Source organism: Mchenga conophoros, linkage group LG1 (assembly GCF_057382185.1).
Source record: "Mchenga conophoros isolate Kocher_MC1m ecotype Shallow Benthic linkage group LG1, M_conophoros_male_GT1.1, whole genome shotgun sequence".
Lineage (NCBI taxonomy): Eukaryota > Metazoa > Chordata > Actinopteri > Cichliformes > Cichlidae > Mchenga > Mchenga conophoros.
The window spans coordinates 33,363,581-33,389,328 of record NC_140526.1 but is presented as its reverse complement, the minus strand read 5'-3'; the positions used below and the strand labels follow the sequence as shown (position 1 = coordinate 33,389,328).

The 25,748-nt window shown below is 40.0% G+C and overlaps 1 long non-coding RNA gene across 2 annotated transcripts; it reads right to left on the bottom strand.

Annotated features, from left to right (window-relative positions):
- Positions 1-13,003: 13,003 nt before the first annotated feature.
- Positions 13,004-16,701, bottom strand: LOC146583668 (uncharacterized). Of its 2 annotated transcripts, XR_014892616.1 has the most exons (6): positions 16,663-16,701; positions 16,409-16,541; positions 15,925-15,960; positions 15,401-15,548; positions 14,952-15,039; positions 13,004-14,373 (listed from the first exon to the last, which is right to left on the bottom strand). It is a non-coding gene; the product is annotated as an uncharacterized LOC146583668 (long non-coding RNA). The 2 variants fall into 2 exon arrangements; XR_014892615.1 differs by having other exon boundaries at positions 13,008-14,373; positions 16,409-16,692.
- Between the last annotated feature and the right edge of the window lie 9,047 nt (positions 16,702-25,748).

Sequence of the window (25,748 nt, the reverse complement as noted above, 5' to 3'; positions counted from 1 at the left end):
GTTGTACAAAAGTAGCTGTCTATGAAAGTAATCTGGGCGCTACAGCTGTAAGCAGCTGTGCGCTCTCCCGCGGACGGCAATCACTATCTGCCCGACGATCACTTTTTGGTACAACACCTGGAGCTAAGGGGTAAAACAATCGCATGAGTGCTGCTGTTTGACTGAGGAAGAATATAGCAGTCGTGGTAAGCCAAAAGACTTTTGGACTGCCTCGAAGAGATTCTGGCAAACCGTCAGGCGTCTCAGGACGGGAAAGCGGTGCTCTACCTGCACTGTGTATAGTGCTGGTGGAGCGCTGCTGACGTCGACTGAGAAAATTGTCAGGCGGTGGAAGGAATACTTCGAGGACCTCCTTAATCCCACTGACACGTCTTCCGAGGAGGAAGCAGAGTCTGGGGATGAGGGGAATGACCCGCCAATTTCCGGGGGCAAGGTCACTGAGGCAGTTAAACAACTCCTTGGTGGCAGAGCCCCTGGTGTTGATGAGGTCCGCCCCGATTTCCTGAAGGCTCTGGACGTTGTAGGGCTGTCCTGGTTGACACACCTCTGCAATGTTGCGTGGAGATCAGGGGCAGTACCTGTGGACTGGCAGACCGGGGTGGTGGTCCCCATCTTTAAGAAGGGGGACTGGAGGGTGTGTTCCAACTACAGGGGGATCACACTCCTCAGCCTCCCTTGGAAAGTCTACGCCAGGGTGCTGGAAAGGAGAGTTCGTCCGCTAGTCGAACCTCGGATACAGGAGGAACAATGCGGTTTTCGTCCTGGTCGCGGAACACTGGACCAGCTCTTTATCCTCTCGAGGATACTTCAGCGTGCATGGGAGTTTGCCCAACCAGTCTACATGTGTTTTGTGGACTTGGAGAAGGCATTCGACCGTGTCCCTCGGGGTGTCCTGTGGGAGGTGTTGCGGGAGTATGGGGTGTCTGGCCCATTGCACTGGAACGGTTCGCAGCCGAGTGTGAAGCAGCGGGAATGAGGATCAGCACCTCCAAATCTGAGGCCATGGTTCTCAGCCGGAAAAGGGTGGATTGCCCACTCCGGGTCGGGGATGAGTTCCTGCCCCAAGTGGAGGAGTTCAAGTATCTCGGGGTCTTGTTCGCGAGTGATGGGAGAAGGGAGCCGGAGATCGACAGACGGATTGGGACTGCAGCTGCAGTAATGCAGACGCTGCACCGGTCCGTCGTGGTGAAGAGGGAGCTCAGTGTAAAAGCGAAGCTCTCAATTTACCGGTCGATCTACGTCCCTACCCTCACCTATGGCCACGAGCTGTGGGTAGTGACCGAAAGAACGAGATCGCGGATACAAGCGGCAGAAATGAGCTTCCTCCGAAGGGTGGCTGGCCTCTCCCTTAGAGATAGGGTGAGAAGTTCGGCCATCCGGGAGGGGCTCAGAGTAGAGCAGCTGCTGCTCCACATCGAAAGGAGCCAGCTGAGGTGGTTCGGGCATCTGATAAGGATGCCCCCTGGGCGAGGTGTTCCAGGCATGTCCCACCGGGAGGAGGCCCTGGGGCAGACCCAGAACACACTGGAGAGATTATATCTCTCGGCTGGCCTGGGAAAGCCTTGGTGTTCCCCCGGATAAGCTGGAGGAGGTGGCTGGGGAGAGGGAGGTCTGGGCCTCTTTGCTTAGGCTGCTGCCCCCGCGACCCGGCCTCGGATAAAGCGGATGAAGATGGATGGATGGACGTAGATCGACCAGTAAATTGAGAGCTTCGCTTTTACACTGAGCTCCCTCTTCACCACGACGGACCGGTGCAGCGTCTGCATTACTGTAGCTGCAGCCCCAATCCGTCTGTCGATCTCCGGCTCCTTTCTCCCATCACAGGCGAACACGTCCCCGAGATACTTGAACTCCTCCACTTGGGGCAGGAACTCATCCCCAACCCGGAGTGGGCAATCCACCCTTTTCCGGCTGAGAACCATGGCCTCAGATTTAGAGGTGCTGATCCTCATTCCCGCTGCTTCAAACTCTGCTGCAAACCGTTCCAATGCGAGCTGGAGGCCCTCACCCGATTAAGCCAACAGAACCACATCATGCGCAAAAATCAGAGATGAGATTCTGAGGCCACCAAAGCGAAAGCCCTCCGCCACTTGGCTGCACCTAGAAATCCTGTCCATAAAAATTATGAACAGAACCGGAGACAAAGGGCAGCCCTGGCGGAGCCCATCACTCACCGGGAACGAGTCCGACTTATTGCCGGCAATGCGAACCAAGCTCTTGCAACGGTTGTATAGGGATCAAATGGCCCATAGCAATGGGCCAGACACCCCATACTCCCGCAACACCTCCCACAGGACACCCCGAGGGACACGGTCGAATGCCTTCTCCAAGTCCACAAAACACATGTAGACTGGTTGGGCAAACTCCCATGCACGCTGAAGTATCCTCGAGAGGATAAAGAGCTGGTCCAGTGTCCCGCGACCAGGACGAAAACCGCATTGTTCCTCCAATTTTCTCAGTCGACATCAGCAGCGCTCTGCTAGCACTATACACAGTGCAGGTAGAGCACCGCTTTCCCCTCCTGAGATGCCTGACGGTTTGCCAGAATCTCTTCGAGGCAGTCCAAAAGTCTTTTTCCATGGCCTCTCCGAACTCCTCCCACACCTGAGTTTTTGCTTCAGCCACTGCACGAGCCGCATTCCGCTTGGCCTGTCGATACCTGTCGGCTCCCTCCGGAGTCCCACAGGCTAACCAAGCCCGATAGGACTCCTTCTTCAGCCTGGTGGCTCCTTTCACCTCTGGTGTCCACCATTTGGTTCGGGGATTACCACCACGGCAGGCACCAACCACCTTGCGGCCGCAGCTCAATGCAGCAGCTTCGGCAATGGAGACGCTGAACATGGTCCATTCGGACTCAATGTCCCCAGTCTCCCTCGGAATGCTGTTGAAGCTCTGCTGGAGGTGTGCGTTGAAGATCTTGCGGACTGGGGCCTCTGCTAGACGTTCCCAGCACACCCTCACTACGCGTTTAGGTGCACCAGGTCCGTCCAGCGTCCTCCCCCGCCACCTGATCCAACTCACCACCAGGTGGTGATCAGTTGACAGCTCAGCCCCTCTCTTTAACCGAGTGTCCAGAACATATGGTCGCAGGTCTGGTGATACGATTACAAAATCGATCATCCCCAAATCCAAAGTGTAAATTATAAATGGCTAATAATAGCATATTTCAATAGACATATTCTTATAATGATGTGTTTGCTGTTGTATCCTTAAACTCTGTGCTTATAGTTAGAAATCTTGAAATGAGCAAGTTACCAATATGGATGACATATCTATGATGTGATCATCATTAACCCTTTAAAGCCGGTCGGAGCGGGCACGGTCTGTTTTGCGTAACTATTTTTAAATCCCGGTAGCTCTGCAACCACGTAAGCTAGCGCAATAATTTTTTTTGCATATGAAACCAGAGGAGTTGTACTTACATCTTATGCCATCAGCTTGTCCTAGGTCACAGTTTCCTTCCACATATAGCTTTGCAAAAACTGCATAAAAAGCACTTGCAGCAACAAAAACATAATATTCCAGAAACACGCTTTGCCGATCCGATCAGCTGTTCATAACACTTCCTACGTTGGAATAGACGTCAGCACGAACTTTTGCATGTCCGCCATTACCTGCCCGAAACCGGAAGTGACGTCATTTTCGCGGAAATGTAGTTTTTTTTTTACCATCAGGGCCTCAGGGCCTATACTGGTGTTTTTAAAAGTTATCTTTGACTTTATGACTTTCTGTGTCGTTTCTGGGATGCTGAGGACTCATATTGCACTGCTGGAAATAGTTTATTTTGATGCATATGCTGCTTTTTTGCAAATTCGCAGTATAATATTTATTTTCGTTTTTCCCGCAGTATATAAAAATTGGTGTATTTCAAAAATAAAACTATGAAGACACTCAAAATAAATTTCCTGTGGTAGGAAACTATTTTGTGCAACTTTTTTGTATTTACAGTTTTGAGGGATAAGCCTCTTAAATTTCTCTAACTAGAAATATATGTTAAAAAAGTAAAAATGATTTTCAATTTTTTTGTAGTTTATTGCACTTTTTTGCAATTTATGTAATTACTATGCACTTAATGAATACATATTATTAAAATCTGGGTTATAATTGTTGTATTGGTGTATAGCAACTTGAAATGCTCCCAAAAATGGCACCACACCATGTAAAAATATAATAATATAAGCTCTGGCGGACTTGGTTCTATGGTAGGTCTTAAAGGGTTAAAGACAGCGGCTGGAGTTTGTTTTTTTTTCTCCATGTTCCACAGATTCAAATTTACCTCAGTGTGCAGAGCATAAACCCAGTTATTCAGATACTCAGTCACACATATGAACATAAAACGGCTTTGCTGATCTACTTTTTTAAATTTTTGTTGAAACTGCCAAAAAAGGTGTTTATTTCACTTTACGCTTATTATTGATGTCATGGGTTTTATACAGGACTAGATTGCATTTGAAAGTTTTCCCAATATTTTGTCTAACCCATTACCATACATTATGTGCAGCTTCCTGTAGACAAGTCTCTGATGAGAAAGACTCTTGGGAATCTCAAGTCACAAGCTGTAAAATTGCATAATGCATTAGAGCATAGCGTACAGGGTCAGTTATTTTCCTTGAACAGCCTTCTCACCCTACATATGCCTACATAATGCTTCGAGAATATACTCCCTTTTAAGCTTTTATTTTAAAGCAAAGTCGCTTGTCCGAAAAGACGAATGTGCTACAACTCCTTGGCTGCATGCTTTTTCAGAGCAGTCATAGTCATTCTGAAAGTTGAGAGCACATTGGTTACACTTGGAGGAGCAATTTATTTCAAGGTTCATATGAGGAGGTTAAGCTAGTTCTGTGTATGAATAAGCAGCCCAGTCAGACAGACTCAAGCTTGGCTGCACTTACTGAGGAGCCATTTTCATTTTCTATCTTTCATACAGCCTTTTCCTGGCCATAAATACACTATGTCCAAACCTTTAGAATACTCAAATGTGGGGCGCATGCACACACACACACAAAACAGGACAATCTTATAATGTGAGCCAGACCAAAATGTCTCCCTTTCCCTTTATGCCCCTGTTCAACTCTCTCCCTTCATCTTCTCCTGAATTATGCTGAAAGAAGGTGCAATATAAAGCCCAGAGAGTGAGAGTATATGACAGAATGATTTGGTTCATTTATTCATGGAAACAACATCAAAGCTTATACATGAAAGATAAAATACCTTCCATGTGGATTATTTAATGTAAAAAGCAAACATTTAGTGAGTCTAAGTGGAAAGACAGCATAATACGTATAATGTATAATTAGGTAAAGAACCATCACAGAATTCCAGTCACAAACATTGCATTTTTATTCGTATCTGCCAGTATAACACTGCCTATTTCTAATTAAAATATCTAAATCCAGTGAAAAGGACATTTGTCTGCACAGTAGTCTGTTGCATTATTGGTTTTTCTGAACAAATATAGCAGATATTTATGATAGACTGAGGTCTGGCGTGTACAGTGCTGCTGCTCTATGAATCATTGGTCAGTTGCTGCTCCAAACCAGAGAGCATGAAAATAGCCCTGATGAGAGACGAGAGGAAATGGAAATAGTTTACCAGCAAACACAACACTTCTGACTTTGAAAATAAAACTGAATGTACCTTCAGTGACTGAATTTCTTAGTAATCTTAGTTTATCTGACACGCCATCAGATATTCTTAGAACAAATAGTTTTTAGTATGTATATATGAATTCAATGTCATATTTTTATACGATGTTATGCCACTTTTCCAAGGTTGAATATCACAAATCCTTTTTTGAAAGTCTCTGAAGAAACAAAATATATGAATCTAAGGAGCTTGGAACGAAAAGCCTCTGGACAGTGGGTTTACCCGAAACCATGGCTGATTGTGGGCTACACCCATTTTCACACCTTGGCTCGTGTGATTATGTAGAAGATTAATAACGGGGTCCGTGACCCTCTTGGGGATATTCCCACAGGGCTTAAAATCTGGGACTCTCCACCAGTTGCTCTTAGAATTGAAGAAGCTTCTCGGATGAGAGGTGAAACGTCTTCAAGGAATATTAAAGAAGCCCACAAGCTTTTTTTTAAGCTCCTAAGAATACAATGACCTGGATGACTGAAAAACCTTCACAGACAAAATATATGAATGCTTTCAGATTCAGAGATAGGGATTAAGATGGAAATTTTTTACAGTTTGAGTTGTTTTGATGCATGCTCAATCATCCAGGTAAGTAAATCTCCAAAAGTTGATTCTGCTCATCTGGACGTAGCATTTTGTGGGTGAAAATCAAATCTCGGGACGTACCACATTTCACGGATCACATTAACTCGGTGGACCAACACATCAAATTCACCAGGGAGGATATGAAAAGTGGCAGGTTAGCCTTCTTAGACTGTGAGATTTCCATCAGTAATGGGTGGAAATCTAAAAGCTGACGTGTACCGTAAACCTACACATACGGATCAGTATTTAAGGTTCAACTTTCATCATCCACTGGAGCACAAACTGGGTGTCATCAGGACGCTACAACACAGATCGAACGCCATCCCCACTGACACACCGGCCAGGGAGGCAGAAGAACAGCACATGAAGAAGGCCCTGAGTAAATGTGGTTATCCCAGCTGGACTTTTGTCAAAGCTGGAAAAGGGCTGTTTCTTAAAGTTTGTATCTGTCTTGTGTGAAACTTGTATGAAAAGCATACAATAGTGAAAACACATATAAGATCCCTTGAAAAATTATATAAATGAAACTTGTATGTTTTGGATACTTACTAAAACAATATATGAAAGTAATGAGAAAGTGGCCACTTTCATGAGTAAATCATATAAGCCTTATATGATTCACTATATGAAGTAGACCACATCTTATACAAGTCTCTTATAAGTTTTTTCTATTACTTTTCCATATGGGACTGCAGTCAGCTGAGACTGAAGAAGTCACTTGGATGAGTGACGAAATGTTTCTCCCACAAAATGCTACGTCCAGAATCAACTTTTGGAGTTAGCGTTGTTGTTTTTGGTTTTATTTACTGTTTAATAGTTTAGGAAATACCTATTCTGTAATCTAAAGTAATAATTTTGTTTAAAATAAGCCCTTTCACACTGTTAACCAGATGTTATACAGTCACTGGGAAACAAAGGCAAACATCTTCTGCTTCATATACAACGGGCTGCTCTGTTTTCTTGCTTGCATGTGTGTTGAGTCAACAATGGCAACTGTCTTTTATCCTGTCTTCCTTCTCTCACCCCAACCGGTCGCAGCAGATGGCCGCCCCTCCCTGAGCCTGGTTCTGTCGGAGGTTTCTTCCTGTTAAAAGGGAGTTTTTCCTTCCCACTGTCGCCAAAGTGCTTGCTCATAGGGGGTCATATGATTGTTGGGTTTTTCTCTGTATCTATGAAGCGCCTTGAGGTGACTTATGTTGTGATTTGGCGTTATATAAATAAAATGGAATTGAAAATTGAATTGAATATAAATATTTTACCTCCACATGTCTTTGGTACACCTCCTTAAATCACAAAACCTGCATTATCATGATTCTGGTGATGTGTTGTTGAACTAGGAAAATGCTCAGTGTTGTCAAAATATTTCAATGTGCCTTTTAATGCCCTAAGCTTGCCTACAGCCACTGACAACAACAAGTGGGTGTGTTGACAGCAGCATCTGGCACTTTATGTCTGTCCAGGTCACATAGGTTGAATGTCTTGACAGCACAGACATGTGCATTTCCTGGGATTTCTTTTGCTTTGCTGCAGATGACAGGTAATACAAACTGACATTACTTTAGTTAAAGACACACTTTTTGGCAAATATATTATTTTATTTATTTGAAGAGTCTTGAATTCCGCTTACCCTTGAGACAGTGACATCAATAGAAAAATGCCATCATTAGATTAAAAAAGCCAAAAACAAAGCAATGGTTGCTGAAGTCTTTCTTTGGTTAGGAAAGAAACCTCTTCACCACATGTAGCACTGTCACAGTCCACAATCTTCATAATTATAAATAGAGACACTTTTCAACATGGTGCAAACCACTGGTTACATCCATAGTTCTGAAAAATAAATGAAAAAATAAAAATTATACGTAATAAATAAATTGTACAGATGAAACCAAGATTCTCTTGTAGCACAGTTATGGCAGAGCATCTCATCTGGGTCAGAGCATGCTATGACAGCCAAGGAATTAAGACTTCAGGCAGCTAGAGACAGTTATAACAAAAATTTAAATGAAAAAGAAGTCCATGTATGAAACCTTCTTATCTTGATTTGATTGGAGAGACCTGCATGTGGTAGGCTCAAAATTGAGCCACAGGTGGTATAATCAGAACTGGGACCTTGGGTATCTGGAATTAAGAACGTTTAAGGACATCTGCATGTTTTCATGTCATTTAGTTAACAAAAAAAAGTCCATGTGAAAGACAAAAAAAACCTTCAGACCAAAAACAAGACAAGACAAAACCTAATGCTGTTGGTGAATAATTAACTAAAAAATGATACATTGTATACAGTTGCATTGAGAGCCATACTTCTTAAAAGCTTATAGTCAGACTCAGTCTGTAGGCCCAGGTGCACTGTTTGCCTCTACCTGAGCAAATGGATCTCACATACAGTACAATATTGCCTGGTATTACTCCTGAAAGCTGAGTGACAGAGTGACAGAGAGAGAAACCAGCAGCAGAACATTCAAAGGACAAACAGTCAAGGCTTGATTTGCTAAGAATAAGAAAAGCAGTGACGCCCGTCCAGCTTGCAGCACCGCTGCTTTCATTTTTAGCTGTACCTTTTTTGTCAGTAGAATAAGCTTTAAATGCAGAAAGTATGATGTGGTATGTGACCCCTTTAGGATCGAGTGTGTGAGCATTTAATACTGTAACAAGTAGTGTAATAAATTATTTTCTTTGAGATGTTTATAAAAAAACGTAATGCTTTAAATTTTATTACTTCATAAAAGTAACTTTTTCGTGTAATTGAGGTCGACATAACGCACGTGTAGCCATACTTTCTCCTTTATTGCACATAATTGCTGAAATAGCGTAAAGACTGGTTATATAGAGATAATTTAATTCACATCTGCAGCTAAAATATCAAGATGAACTTTGATCAGACTATGGAACTTGGTTTTTGTTGTTGTTCTTTTTGGTAGTTTTTTAATTCTCAAGTCACAAATCAATCAATCATGTCAGAACTCTAACTCTTGTTTTCTGTTTTTAATCTGTGACTGTAGTTATTTTTATTTATTACAAGTGTTAATCTACAAGCAAAGCAAACAAAAAAACCCATTACTAACAACTTTTCATTTCATGTATCACATGCATGTGAGGGTTGAGGCTGCTCTAGTAACTCAATACAAGCTCCGAAAAAGTTGTGTGACCTAGAATGTAATTCTGACATTTGTAAGTCTACTATTTGGATTTATCTGTGTCATTAAAAAGACAAACTACACAACTGAAAACTGTAAATTGCAGCAATGACAATGTGAAAGTTTGCAAAGACATTAAGAGAGACCTGACGTCTATCTCATGAGGTCCCAATGACTCCAGTCATCCCTCTTGCAAGTGGTGTGTCTGATTCTGTTTAAATAGACCTAATAAGAACAACAAAAACTCATCAGCAAAAATCATTCTGTGCTTTGAATGAAAGAACAAAAAAGGGAAGCTAGATAGGATTAAAAAAAAAAAAGAAGCAAAATAGTGTTAAATGGAGCAGATAAAACTCAGTATATTACCTGCTTAATAACTAAATGCTGCGAAACATGACTACCACTTTTTTTATTTACTTTGACATTAGTTAACTCAGCTAAAACAGTATCCTAATGTGTTTAGTTCTACTGGCTGTCATGTGAACAAGTCAAGTGAACAAAGGGGTCGGTGTCATAACTCGAGCAGTCAACTCGCTAGTCTTATCTTGTTTTACCTGTCATGAGTAACATTGTGGTGTCATATTATTTAGAACATAATGGTGATGAATGCTGGTTGGAGAGTCCCGCCCTGTGATTTTTTGCCTAGGGTGCCAACTGACTGCCTACACTGTGCATTTTGCTCCATAAAGCTAACCTCTATTCAGACCCTGACATTTGAAGAGATCCAGAAAAATTATGTCATAATTGTTTAACCTTTTCTGTTTATTTAAAAAATATTATCAACAACTCACCTGCTGCATAAGGTACAAGCACACTAAACAGTGCCTTTTACCATATTAGAATAAACTGCAGTCATATGCATATACAGTACATCGTTGGATTTTTTTTTAAAGGAAATTGGCAATAATTTAAGATAAGGTCTAAGGGATTTAAGTGTTTGCTAATTCACAAAGAGATAAACTGAAAAATGCAATTTTCTCTTTTGCACTTCAAGCAGGGTGGAAACTCTATGATGATGCCTGCGCTACAAGGCTTCCCGGAAGGGAGGGCAAATTAAAACACAAATTGCTCAGGGGAGGCTGGAGGTTGGACCACAGTTGTGGTTTGAGATAGTAAACGGGGGTATGAAAGTGGTGCCTTCTGCAGACAACCAGCAAATCAGAGCCACTTGCTTTGAGGAAATCTTCTCACTCACAACAGCCTCAAGGCCATGCGGTAGGTTTAACACTGCTGGTAGACCCAAAACACAAACGATAATAAACACACAGCCACATAAACATAAACATCTGTAAACAGACATTCACTCACAGCAGTCACTTCCAAATGGGTTGTTTGTCACTGCATGTAACTAAAGTTAGATTTTTTTGTTTTTTACAGTTGCTAATTACAGTAATTCTCCTTCACTTTGATATTTAGGTGTTTTTTTAATTATCTTACCAAGTTTAACTGGAAGGGTAATACCTATTGATTGATTCTGTGGAGATAGTGCTACGCCTAAAACAACAGATCAATGGTGAGCAGGGATAGATGTTGGGAGAAGGCTACACTAAAAAATAAGAAATATGATAATTGTAACTCTCAAGTTGTTTTTTTTTTTTTTTTTTATATTTTGTTGTTGCATTTTTCATCTGGTTAGTGGGCACATGAATGGATGGTTAGTGGGCACATGAATGGATGGTTAGTGGGCACATGAATGGACCCGTGTGCCACTGACTGTTGGAAACACCCTCATATCATTTTCCATGACTGCTGGGTTAAACAAAAAGTCTCGGTTTTGAACTATGTTATCTAAAAAAATGCCTTGAAGTCAGTGAATGATAACATACATTTTAGTTTGGAGAAACAGCATAATAATTAAAGGATAATTAAAGGAAATTATGATATAAGCTTTAAGCGATTGCAATCAGCTCTTTAAGTGATTAATAATCAGCAATTCACTTAAAATAACCTTAGGCCCTAGAAAAGATCAAAATCATCTTTGACATCATGAGTTCTGATGATTTTGTTACATGTAGAGCATATGTAAGGTTTATTCAATCTTAAATTAAAAGGACACAAAGAAAATGTAGTTAAAGCCATTAATCTCCACGAGCTCGGGATTTTGTGTCTCCAGCTGGAAGCAATTGTGTTGTGCCTGCTGGCCAAAGGACAGCACCAAGTCACAAGCTGTTAAGTGATGTCAGTGGATTGTTCTCATATTAAATTTCTTATCTGCTGCATTAGCTTTTCTTCCCTTTATCCTCCTACAGCTGGTATATGCCTGTCCAGCAATGAAAGGCATATACAGGGAGGGATGATTAGACTACCTTGTTTTATTTTGACCTTTATGAACAGAAGCACTTAAAAACAGAGAAAAAGATGCTGCCTTATTGATTGAAAACAATTTATGTAAATGTCAGACAAATTCTTGCGTTTGACATGTACAAATATGTGTGTGTGATTTAAAACAAAAGTGGTTTTTAGATGTGTTTGTTTTTCTTGTTAGATTCTATCCATATGCTTTAGACTGATAAGGAATTAGTCATTAATTTCTACATTTTTGGCAACTCCAACAATAAACCAAGTCCCAGTGCTATTTTGCACTTGAAATCTTTAGCCGGTCTTATGCTTTCAGTATGTTTATAACTTTTGTCATTTTTGTAATATTTCTCAAGCACAAGGGAAAATAGTACTCTTTGTACTCCGAACATGTTTGTTTTTTGGGCCATTTTCTGCAGTCACTATGATTATGTTCTTGCTCCTGACAAACTATGCTACTGGGAAGAGGACAGAGACGAGAACTTAAATATCATTGTTCCTAACATTAGAAACAAAAACTAAAGTAAATGTGAATACACTTGAGAGTTTGATGACAGCGGACTGGGATATAGAAAATACATTTTTAAAAAGATACAGTGACCTGTGCTTGTTTAATTTTTTTTTTACTTTCTTTTCTTTTGCCTGTTTTATTTTTAACACTTTGAAACACCCTTTCTTTCACTCTTCGGTGCATTTTACTTGAGCTGTGGGGGTTTTTTTTGACATTCTCTGGGTACATTTCTTCAAGGGAGAACCATTTCGAGACACTTAGTGCAGTACATCAAATAAATGTCAGGTTTTGGTGTCAGTCCCTCAGACCATGCAGTATTCTCCAGAAAAGCCCTTTTGCACCCAGTTTAAACAGTCATATTTTAAACAGAAACCCGAATAAACCCAACTGCAATGCAGCTCCAGTCTTTTTTTTTCAGTACATGCATGACTCTCACTCTTTCAAAGCTGGATACACTCCCACCTTTCTCTGTGTCATTGTCTCCTTTAACACTGAGAAGCTGATAGTAGAGTGATTTAGTCAACTTTGAAAAATCTAGGAAATCATTTACAAATGGATGAAACTGTCTGAGAAAAAAATACTTCTTTGCAAAATGTGCATTTATGCACATCACAAAGTATGCATATTGCATTTTCATTATTTTCAAAATGTTTCCCCATACACTGAAAAAAATATGTTGTTGGATTTACTTAATTCAATGGTGGACATTTGTTGCACACAGATGTTTTGCTTTGGCAGCAACTTAAACAATTGAGTTAAATTAACACAATTTATTCATGTTCAATAAACCTGTGCAATTTGTGTTGATAAAATGTGACTTAAACATGTTTTGATGAAGTAATTTGAGCTCTTGAACTATTTTAATCCTTCACAATTTTCTCACTTTATCCCAACACCATTCAATAACTTTTACCCAATACTACTTGGTCACTTAAATACTACATGTTATCTTCAAATTACATTTTGCTATTATATTCTAGTATCAAATACACAATTTTCAAATGGAGGCCTTATAACAGATTGTATTGTTCTCTTCCAAGATGGTTGCTGGCATCCACCAGTAACCTTTCAAAACAAAATGTCTAATTTCACTGCATTGACAGTAGGTAAAGAATTAAACTGACATTACTCCACTACTGAATCTATATAAACCAACAGTTAAATAATGTCAGTTCTTCCGTGTTCTCTGGAATCAATCACAGCAAAGAAATTAGACTCTTTCTTTTGAAAAATGTTGGGAAAGAACAATACAAAACATTCTATTTAAGGCCTCTGACGTCAAGATTCAGTTAAACAACAATTATAACTAAACAATTTGAGGTAATGTTAGTTTCCATTAACATTAAATTAGGTTACTGAATTGGCAAACACCTTCCTATTAACATTACCCATGTTACCCCAATAACTAAAGAAATTAGCACTTGCAGGTCAAAACCTTTATTCAAGAGATGCAAAAATAACATTGATACAGTGACTGTCAAAAATTACGGCACTGATCATACTGTGACATCTTGGTTCAAAACAGCACACTTAGAAATATTCAACGTTCTTTACTTCAACTGAATGAAACTGAAAATACCATTTCACACGGCCCATATGGGATATTTAGACTGTATAACTGTTCACGCTACATCTCTTCACTAGTAAAAGAAAGAAAAAATACAAAGAGAAATTTAAAAATGCTGCCAAACAGACAGAGAACTTGTACAGAGCAAAAGGAAAAACAAACAACAACAACAACAACAAAAAAACGGCTCGTCTTCATGGCAGTTGCAGTGTATATAAAAATGAACCCTGCGATCTGTTCCTGGAATTGAGCTTCAAAAATGCAGCAGAACAAGTGTGAGATTTAAATGTCTTCTCACCTAGAGCTGGTCACCTCACATGCATAACAGTGAGCTTCGTTGCAGGAGCAGTTTTGTCTTAGTTGTGAGCTTTTCTTGAGAGCTGAGTTGCTTCCAACTCCATTACCACCCTTTGAATCACCTCAAAAGTGTAGCAGAGTTGTGATGGGTAACTCATATTGAAGGAATAAAAAAGGTCCAAACAGCATGGCTACTGCAAAGGTCACGTTATCCAGATCTTGAAGAACTACTATACCCTCGATGATGATGCCAACGTCAGAAAAGTCATTGCCTGGTGCATCCTCTGGAGACAGATGTTCATTGTGGTTTTCTCAATCTGTGCAGTGGCCTCAGTCAAGTCCTGGTTAAACACAAAACATTTCTTTAAGATTCCTTTTTAAACTCATCTCTTTTGAATCTACCAGTTCTAATGTTAGGGTAATTTAAACCAATGCAAGCAACATAGTAAATAGCTATAGCCAAAGAGTGGCCTGCCATGCTGCCATTCATGGTCTAACAGAGTTTCTAAGAGAGGGTGAAAAACATAATTTCAAATGCTTTACATTAGTTTTTCTTAGAAAGACACCGGCCCATCAGAAATCCAGGTTTTGTCACTCAGAAGATGTTAGAATTTAGACTTTCAGCCCCACAATTTGGTTAGCTGTTGGTCTTTTTTTTTTTTTCAAACAAAAGCTAAATATTGGTGGGATTTTCCTTTGTTCACTAGAATGACAAATTTAAAGTTTTTTCACACTGATGTGACCCCTAATACAGGGGTGGGGCCTCAAGGGCCGGCGGCCGAGTTCACTACCAGGCCTCATGTGAACTTCAAATTATTAAAGAGGACTACTGGTCCTAACTGGTCCAATGAGGATCAAGTGGATAACTAAATGCATTTTAAAATGTTGCAAAGCCACAATCTACTCATAAAACACTCACCATGAACTCCTGCACCAAGATGTTGCAATTGTCTTTCACACAGATGTGGAGCACTTTGATGAGACTCCCTTTGAGCATTAATGTCATCCTAAAGTATTATAACAAAGAAAACAGAGATTTGTGAACTTTTCAGTAGCACAGAAGAAAATGATCCCAGACAAAAACTTAAACCAGTCAACATGCAACACCAGCATCTACAAAGCAATATCAAAAGTTCCTGTTTGACATCAACTTTATGGATATATAGTTTCCAGAACATTTATTTTTTTAAAAAGATCAATTTTTCTCAGTGGGCCAGTAAATGCATGACGAAAATTATGGCATCCTTTCGGTGGAATCAGTACTCACAGGTAATAGTTGACTGTTTCAATGGATGCAGCATAAAAATCTTTTACTGACCTAATGCAATACATATACACTTTGTAGTTAAAGAATTTTAAAGTTCTTACTGTCATCATGGCAGCTACATCCTTTAGCTTTGTGCCCTGTTCCCCCGATCACTTTGCAAACACTTTCAGCAGACTGTCAGAGAGAAACTCAGCTCCGTCAGAAACCTGTAAAGGCATGGTTGGGATGCACTGGAATGCTGCATTTCATCTGAAATGACATAAAATTATTTTGAAATAACAGCAGGCACTGTGCTTGGCTAATAATCAGTAATGCTTTGTTGAATAAAAACTGTGTTTCCAGATCTTATGGGATTAAAAAAATCCAAAGATGTTTATTTCTGATTTGCAACCCAAGAACCCACAAGTTACAACCTCATTTTAGTTCAAGTGTGCATTAATGTGAGTCCAGTAATCACCTTTCTGACAATACATACAGGTATAAGTCAAACCTATGGCAGATTTTGGATTTCTCAGTTGTATTAATAGGGTGGTCTATTTGAGTATGCATGCACCTAATAATTATAAAAAACCTATTATAATTAAGTTACAGAAACCTTAAGCGAAAATAGAATATACTTTCTTACCATAACACCTTGAACCCACAATCCATCAGCTGACTCCTGGTGAAATGCAGAATAGAGGTAATCTCTCAATGTGCATCAACAAAAACAAAAACAAAAACAAAAGGGCAGCAGGTGAGGGCAGGAGGGGTAGGGATGTAAGCTAGCATAATACCGCTGATGATATTAGCTAAAGCTGTTCAATGTCCAAAATCTCACTAACACCACGGTGCAGTAAATACACAATGTAACTGAAGAGTCAGTTGACAAATCTATTCACACAGAAAACCAAATTATGTTATGAGTGCCTCGTAATTAGGTTTAATGTGATATTACGGCTCTTGTGCCAAAGACAAATTCAAATGAAAAAGCGCCAATTCTTTGATAACAGATAAAACAGCAAATAAGCTAACGGCTCTTTTTTAGCATGTTACATGGCGGCACTTTAGACGTTTAACTACATTTGGCTGAAATATGGTAAATATTAATTCAAAAAATCAAGACATACCAAAAAACGTAGAGTTGGCTGCTCGACTTGACTGAGATGGATGCATTTTTTAAACCACGATCCAAAGCCCGCGAGATGAAATCACGCGTGGTTTCACGAGATTTAACGTTGCTATCTTATTGACTTACTTCACCTGAACATGATATAAACAATTTAATACACCCTTTCTGCATATCATGTAGTTTTTACACTATATAGTTACATTTATCTTTAAAACATGAGGCAATTGTGTTAAATACATGCAAGATGCTTACATAAATCCAAGAGATGGCCAGTCCCTTTTTTTCAGTGTAATCTGGATGTAATTATTTCACTGAGTCTAAGTGTATAATGAATCCTGGCTGCTGCTTCAGCAACATTAGAATTTCTTAGATGCAGGGCATCTGAGTTAATCACAGAACAATCCATGTTTGTCCAGCATGTCCCCAACAACAGCTACATCTGGGGGCGGTGCTGTCATGCATTGCTAAACTCATCAGCCTGCCATGTGTATGCATGTGCCAGCTGTTGTGATAATTACCCTAAATTGCAGATTTATGACTCTGCTTACCAGCTGTGGTAGCTTGCTGGTTGTAGCCAGCTCTTCTCTAATTTGGAGTGAAAGATTGGATTTTTGCTAAGATGAATGGATTTTGTTTTCATTCTTTTAGGACACTTTAACTATTTTTTTTAACAGACCAGAAAATATTTTTTCGCATGTACTCGGAAATTAGAGGGTCCAAAAAACCCTCTCACCTTTGTCTGCAACAAAGGTGCTGGATAATGTGGAGATTGTACAGCAGTCTCTGAAAATGACTTCTCTATGAGCCTTGTTCCGAGGAAGCCCTGTCACGTTGAAACAATACATTTATCAGTGCGTGTCATCAAAGTTTGAAGTTCTTAAACATGGGCAGTGGTACAATATAACACTGCAACCTAACACTAAGACACATATGATGCATGTACAAATGTACATGTTTGAAAAGTGATGCAATCCTGAACTTGTTACTATGAAGTATTGTATGGCTGCATTAAAAAGTATGTCAGATTTTGTGAACACATCATCGTACCAGCCAGCAATGCATGACAGATTTGTGAACAACAAGCCCTGAATCACCAGTGACAAGTGCCCTTTTTAAAGGATCCTTCAGGTTTGGAAACAATCAAGACCTGAGGAAGGTGAAACTTTGGAAATCCAAGAATTCCTACAGGAGGACACCAAACTCAAGCAGAACAACACACTGGATGTTGGGAATGAAAAGAAAAAAGTCCCTTCATTTAAGGTGACAGTCATTTAACCCCCTTTGAGGAAACACTTGGTGACTGTGGTGACTTTACCCTCTGCAACCAAAAATGGGAGTATATGACGTGGTCTTTAAGATGCAGAGGCCTTACTCCTATCTAGACAGTAAGGGCTGTACACTGAGTGCCTTAAACATGCTACAACCACTGGTACTGAGGGAGAAGCTAAAGGAAACATCAGTATACATGTAAACCTTCTCATGGATTACTGACTACCTGACCGGCAGATCACAGTATGTGAGACAGGGGCAACAGCTTGTCTGATTTGGTGATGTGCCGTACAGGAGGGCCACAGGGGGGCTGTGCAGTATCCATTCCTGTTCACCTCAGATTTGAAGTGCAACTCCAGGTCACGCCGCCTACAGAAATAGACTGATGATCTGCAGTGGTGGGATGTATTTGCAATGTGGAGAAGGAGCAGTGCAGAACACATATGGGCGATTTTGTGGAGTGGTCTAGGTGGAATCATCTGCTCCTGAATGTGAGTAAGACAAGACTGATGGTAATCACATACAAGAAAACCTACAGAGCTGGTTATGTGTAACCCTCAGCTCCATTGCCACGAGGACATATACAGGTAATCTTTCACTAGATCACACCTGAAAAAGTTAACCAACTCTTCATTTTTAACAATTTATTACCATTTAAAATTCTATTTTGCTTTGGTAATTTTGAAATATTTTATTTTAATCAGATTTTTATTACTTTTTAAATTATTATTATTAGTTAGCCCTGCGACAGTCTGGCGACCTGTCCAGGGTGCACCCCGCCTCTCGCCCAATGACAGCTGGGATAGGCTCCAGCACCCCCCGCGACCCTGAAAAGGATAAGCGGAAGCAAATGGATGGATGGATGGATTATTATTATTATTATTATTGCTACAGATTATTAATAAAGCCTGGTTCAATCCCACAAGAAAACACAAATCCCTTTGGAGTTGTGTCAGGGAGTGCAGTCAGTGTGAAAAAATCTGCCAAGTCAAACATGCATAGGTACCCGCTGTGGCAACCCCTCGTGAATAACTGAACAGCAAAAAGTAGCTTCCGTTATTATTACATTTCATCTACTGTAGCAAAACAGTATCCCAAATATGTGATAAATGAGACATTTCTTCTTCTTCACTTCAATATATGTTACATTATAAGAGACAACATGATTATGCTGGTTATACCTAAGTGAATTAGTTGGTAACATCAAATAACTGCCCTTTTCCTCTTCTTTTCTAAAGCAAGAGATGTTATTTCACAGCCTCAGGTTCAGGCTTCCCTTCAAAATTGAACATAGAAAATCTTCCTTCCACAGAATCACACGTAGACCTTTCTATTCTGGATCTACACTATCAACCTGCAAATCTGGAGCTATGCACAAGAATATAGTGCATCATCCAACCACTAAAGCATGAAATGTGGCAGTAAGAAACATGACTTCAGTTATTACAGGCGAAGAGTCAACAATGTGCACCCTACTACTGCCCAGGGATGTTTGAACATTGAGTAACTCCACCATCTGCTTCAGTCTCTCTTTTTCTATCTCTCTCTGCTTTTCTCTCACTTGCACTCACACACAAACACACACACCCTTTCTTCAAGACCATCGCTCCTTGGGGAGCATATGCGACGCAGCGATCCAACACTAATTCTGCTGCCTGTCCTCAGTATAATCCAATCTGCTCTACTGGGGAAAGAGAAGAAGGGGTATAAAGGGAAGAGGACCCACAAACAAATAAACAACTATAGTCTTTCTGACAACAGTATGACTGAACTGTCACTTCCACACGTATTTGCTTTGATTTATTTTGACCAGATGGGTCATGCCATGTGTAATGACATTGTCTATTTAAACATAATCTATGGGCCTGTGCCCCATTTTTTTCTGAGACTTTAACTGTTGTTAAAGCAAAACAAAACAAAAAAAACAGAATAACTGATTGAAATGGCTTCTTCCTGCATGTCCCTCCAGAGATTTTTGGAGTGTAATCGTTTTAAAATTCATGCTGCTCAACTTCCACGAGAAGAGCGTGAATATTTCAACCTCTGCAAATGAGGACTCGGCGTCGAATTCCTTGATGATAGTGATTATGACAGGGTAATTAGTGAGATGGTTACATGATGATGAACGTCATTATTGTGCCCTCATCAAAGCCAGCCAGTCACAACCTGTGGAGCTAATAAACACGATAAAAGAAAAAAGAGTGAGAGCCTGTCTTTTAGTGTATATAAAGCGGCGACATGCTTGTATAATGTGGCATGTCATGCAAGTACATTCACAAGATAATGTGTCTTAGCTGAATTAAAGATTAAAGGATCGAAGCTGTTACACGAGAAGGCAAGGCTTTGTGATTTTCATTTAGAAATAAAATATGTATACAGTTAAGCAAATTATAATTCATAGTACCCAGGTTAACCATAGTGAGGGTAGCTTGCATGCTGTGCAGATTGTTGATACTGAAAATAGGGATGAAACACTGAATGCAGATAGCATCAGAGTTAGTCAGGGCCATTTCAATACCTGAGCTTTAAGTTCAGGGTATTTACATTTTGTGTTTAAAATAGAAGCTTTTTACACACTTACACATAAACCGAATGCTAATATAGAAATGTCAGGCCAATGAAATTACTAGCCTAAGGAGGGGTTCAGTGAAATTAGCAAGAAGAAGAGTTCACACATTTCTATAGCAGCCAAACTAGAATGCCAAGAGGCAGATTTTACACTATACATTTTTCCCTTCTTCTCTAACAGTTTCATTAACTGACTCTGACTTCCATTCTGTGCTTTGCAGTCTCCCACATCTCTCTTTTGCCTTGAAAATTTAAGTCATGCAGCAAGCAGATTCCTGAAAAGCAGGGGGTGGCAGGGGAGTGAGAGAAATACCTCCAAGGATTAGTAACTAATCCAGGCTTTGGTCTGGGAGGCGCTAGCCTCTGCCTCCTGTCCTTTAAAACACTGGGAGCTCTGTCAGCAGGGTCACCGCTAATGGGTGGGGGGCTTCAGGGGTTTACAAGGAAGGAGTGATAGGGGTGCTTGTTAGCAGGCCAAGGCAATATTAGCTGCTTGTGATAGTTAGTGAGACTGTGGGTGTATTGGACTGGATGCGAGAAAGAATAGGTGGTTTAATCTGAGAGTTCAGGTTATCAGTCAAAAAAACAATACAAAACAAAAAACCCCAGCCATGTCTGCTTTCAAATTGAGACAGAAACTGTGTCGTCGTTGTTACTTTTTCATGTGAGAAGGATAAATAATTTGGGAGTTTAAAGTGACTACATTTTCCAGGCAACAAATTCTGTTACTCAGTGACTGCTGCCTGTCCATGCACACTGGAATTAGATGTCACAACATATGAATGACTTGATCAGAGATATGATAACTACTGTCGCACTTCGGTGCATCTTCTGTACAACCACTGAATTACCCGTGTGGTGATCCATTCATCTAGAAGGAACAGAGAGTGCAGTGCATAAGCCTGTGAAAATGAGAAAATTCATTTTAAATAATTCACAAACATATATATATATATATTTTTTTTTTTTTTCTTTGTTTTAAGTTAACAACTGATAGCTGAATAAAACTACCTAAACTACTACTTTTTCAGGCATTCACACTGGAATACACATATCTGACCTGCATTTACTGTAGCCCAGAAAAACTGAGATCACACTGTGCTCTGGATCATATAAAATGAAGTCCCTGATACTAACAAGAACACCAAACCACCAAGAACAGAAAGAACAATGCAAATGGGGCATTGCATTTTGCAATCACTTTAAGAATGTCTTAAATCTCCCACCTGACAAACTGTGATGCTAAGGGAAAATTAAGACAGATCCCCCAAGGAAGGCATACCATGAAAGATACAACTATGAATTCTAGTTTTAAGTGGCATGTCCAGGCGAGCAGTTAAAGGACTTTATTATGCTGCACTCAGGTTAATTATGGAGTTCCACAGGGTTCAGTGCTAGGACCAATTCTGTTTACACTATACATGCTTCCCTTAGGCAGCATCATTAGAAGACATAGCATACATTTTCACTACTATGCAGATGACACGCAGCTCTGTGTCACGGTTTGCCGGAGCAAGCCGTGTGGAATATTTAACGGACCCAAGATGCAGACTGCTTAAGTGGAGGATGAGCTTTATTTACAACCGGATAAGAACAACAAAAGGGGTGCCGAGAAACAGAACGGTAAAAACTCTAAACTGGGAAAACTAAACTAAACACAAAACCAGAACACTAACGAGGGTACCTTGCAGGGAGAATGACCAGGAAGCTGGAGGAATAAACACAGAATGGCGGCGAGGAAAATAACGCAGACGAACCAGCAACTACCATGACAGAAGACACAACTTAAATACACCCAGAGAACACAGGGAGATTACACGCAGGTGGGGAACACAGCTGGGAGTGATTATCGTGACGAGACTAGGGAGGCAAACTGAAAACACTCACATAAGACGCAGACCTTCACAATAAAACAGGAAACACATACACGCAATGACATAACACACCAACTAAACACAGACTGGGGACACAGAACATAGGAACATGAACAGAAGAATACAAACACCCAAGGTAACCAAAACCACAGAATACTAATAGACTAAACATAAACACGGAGTCGCAGACTCCGGACCATGACAATCTGTCCATGAAGCCAGATAACACACACCAATTAGTTAAACTGCAGGAATGTCTTAAAGACATAAAGACCTGGATGGCCGCTAACTTTCTGCTTCTTAATTAAGATAAAACTGAGGTTATTGTACTCGGCCCTGAAAATCTTAGAAATATGGTATCTAACCAGATTCTTACTCTGGATGGCATTACCTTGGCCTCCAGTAACGCTGTGAGGAACCTTGGAGTCATTTTTGACCAGGATATGTCCTTCAACGCACATATTAAACATATGTTAAATATATATTAAATATGTAAGACTGCGTTCTTCCATTTGCGCAACATCTCTAAAGTTAGAAATATCCTGTCACTCAGTGACGTTGAAAAACTAGTTCATGCATTTATTACTTCCAGGCTGGACTACTGTAATTCATTATTATCAGGATGTCCAAAAAACTTGCTGAAAAGCCTTCAGTTAATCCAAAATGCTGCAGCAAGAGTCCTGACAGGGACTAGAGAGAGAGAGCATATTTCTCCTGTTTTGGCATCCTTCATTGGCTTCCTGTTAAATCCAGAATTGAATTCAAAAATCCTGCTCCTCACATACAAGGTCTTAAATAATCAGGCCCCATCTTATCTTAATGACCTTGTAGTACCATATCACCCTATTAGAGCACTTCCCTCTCACACTGCAGGCCTACTTGTTGTTCCTAGAGCATTTAAAAGTAGAATGGGAGGGAGAGCCTTCAGTTTTCAGGCCCCTCTTCTGTGCAACCAGCTTCCAGTTTGGATTCAGGAGACAGACACTATCTCTACTTTCAAGATTAGGCTTAAAACCTTCCTTTTTGCTAAAGCATATAGTTAGGGCTGGAGCAGGTGACCCTGAATTCTCCCTTAGTTATGCTGCAACAGACGTAGGCTGCCGGGGGATTCCCATGATGCATTGAGTTTTTCTTTTCCAGTCACCTTTCTCACTCACTATGTATTAACAGACCTCTCTGCATTGAATCATATCTGTTATTAACCTCTGTCTCTCTTCCACAGCATGTCTTTATCCTGTCTTCCTTCTCTCACCCCAACCGGTCGCAGCAGATGGCCGCCCCTCCCTGAGCCTGGTTCTGCTGGAGGTTTCTTCCTGTTAAAAGGGAGTTTTTCCTTCCCACTGTTGCCAAAGTGCTTGCTCATAGGGGGTCATATGATTGTTGGGTTTTTCTCTGTATCTATGAAGCGCCTTGAGGCGACTTTTGTTGTGATTTGGCGCTATATAAATAAAATCGAATTGAATTGAATTGCAAATCTTAATAATCACTGAACTACTGCAAATCTTGTTGTATTTATGTTTACTTTTATGTTCATTTTGCCATTAATTGAATCTGGGGTGGTTTGATTTTCCCGTTTTTTTGTGATATACGACATCTGTCCAGTCAGTCTATTCTAGATTTTCTTGTTGGGATTTGACCTAAAAAAAATTCTACATTGTTAAATTATTATATTTTAGTTTTGAAGTAATTCAGTATTTTAACCTCAGTATAGTCAGACAAACAGACATCAGACAAACTGGATGTTGGGTTGAAATTTGATTCAGTGAGACGTGACTTCATATAATGACAAAATGTTTGGATGTACACAATGTGCAACTTTAGCTTCCTATCTGATCTGTCACTCTACTGGGTTATAAAATCTGAAAAATATTAAAAATATATACATTTCATTTATTTCTCTTCCCTAAAGGCATTTATAACCAAAATTCTCATGCTGGGGTTGACTTAGAAGAGCGATCCTTGACTCAGAAGGCTTTTTCGCTGCTGTGTTACGTTTACATGCTGCACACTTAGACTGAAGAATGTCTTGTTTTCTCTACATTGTTTGTATCTTCAAAAGAGTCACCGCTCACCACCCACTCTGTTCTGTCACCGCACATAATTCCATGATGGATGTGTGTGGACAAGCAGAGGATGATGTGAAGTGTCTTTCTGTTAGAAACTGTCAATCACACAGAGATGAACTAAACTGGGAATGAGGGGCAAGTCTTTGGTTTGAAAGTCTGTCTGATATTCTAATTAAAAATGGACAAAAAATAGATGGGCTGCTCATTACTTAACATGCAGCAAAGGATAAAAATAACCAGATAATCTAGGTTTATTTGTTTCTTTAATGGTTAAGATGGATATGGACGATTCATTGATATGCAAAACCCACAAGATATCAAGCTTATCTTTATTCAGCTAATGAATTTCAACAGTAGTCATGATTTTTCTTTTTTATTGTTGCAGAAATAAACCATGCATGTCAGTTCTGTATAGACCTTAAAGATTCATCTAAGATTAGAAGGAAACTGTCTTTACGTTGCTTTTAAAAGTATGATTCTAAAACAAAATCCTCAGAGGAAACGGGCTGTCTCGTCTTGTTTTGCTGCTCCATTTCCCTTGTTGCGTTAAAGCAGCAGCACACAAGGTGATTACAAAACTGGTGTTCTTTAAGTAAATTGATGCTCTGCTGAAGTGACAACAACTTGTGAACTGAGATGACTGAATTCCAGAAACAAATAATCTCAGTGCTACAGCTACATTAATGCACCACATGTTTGCTATCCTCCTCCTTATATAGAGATTAAGCTCATATGGGAGGTTCAATGCAATGTAATGCACTGAACAATAGTAGACAAAATGAATAACAATAGTACAAGCATGCATACTGTAGATAGATAGATGTAGATAGATGTGGCAGAAACTTTCCTGGAAACAACAATAGAGAGGGAGGAAGAAGTATCAGAAATAAACGAGGTGAGCCTTCGAAGCCTGTGCACTAGAGGGCTTATTCCTGAAAATTCTTGACATAGCAAGCTGTACCAAGGATGGAGAAAAACTCGCTGAGAGAAAATTCCACATCGTGATGTGCTGAAACCTCTACTTTGCCCGTCTCAAGTCGTCAGCCTAAACTAGCTTTAAAGGCATTGCTCCATTAGTCTATTGTATAAGATGTGAGTAGGAGTTAATATGAGTTCTCTGAGGAAAAGAGGCCATCATAAACCCCTGCTGACATGCCAAGCTATTTTTATTTCCCTCTCCAATTGTACGAGTGTTCAGCACAGCATGAGCTTTACAAGCCACCGTCAAAAAAAGCATGAAAAAAAGAAAGAAAAATGATTGGGAGGGTGAAAGAAGACAAAGAAGAAGAAAGAAGACACTGAAAAAATAAAGGAAAAAGTGTTGTCAAGTCTATACACACACACACACACACACACACACACACACACACACACATATATTTTATATATATATATATATATATATATATATATATATATATAGTGATGAATGAATGAGAAAAACTTGCTTAAAAATTAATTCAAATTTCTAGCAACTGCATCAGTGCTCGTTGTCTTGCTGGAAAATGAGAAAGAGTTTGGATGCAGCAGAGTTCCTGCGTGACCCACAGGCAGCATTTCT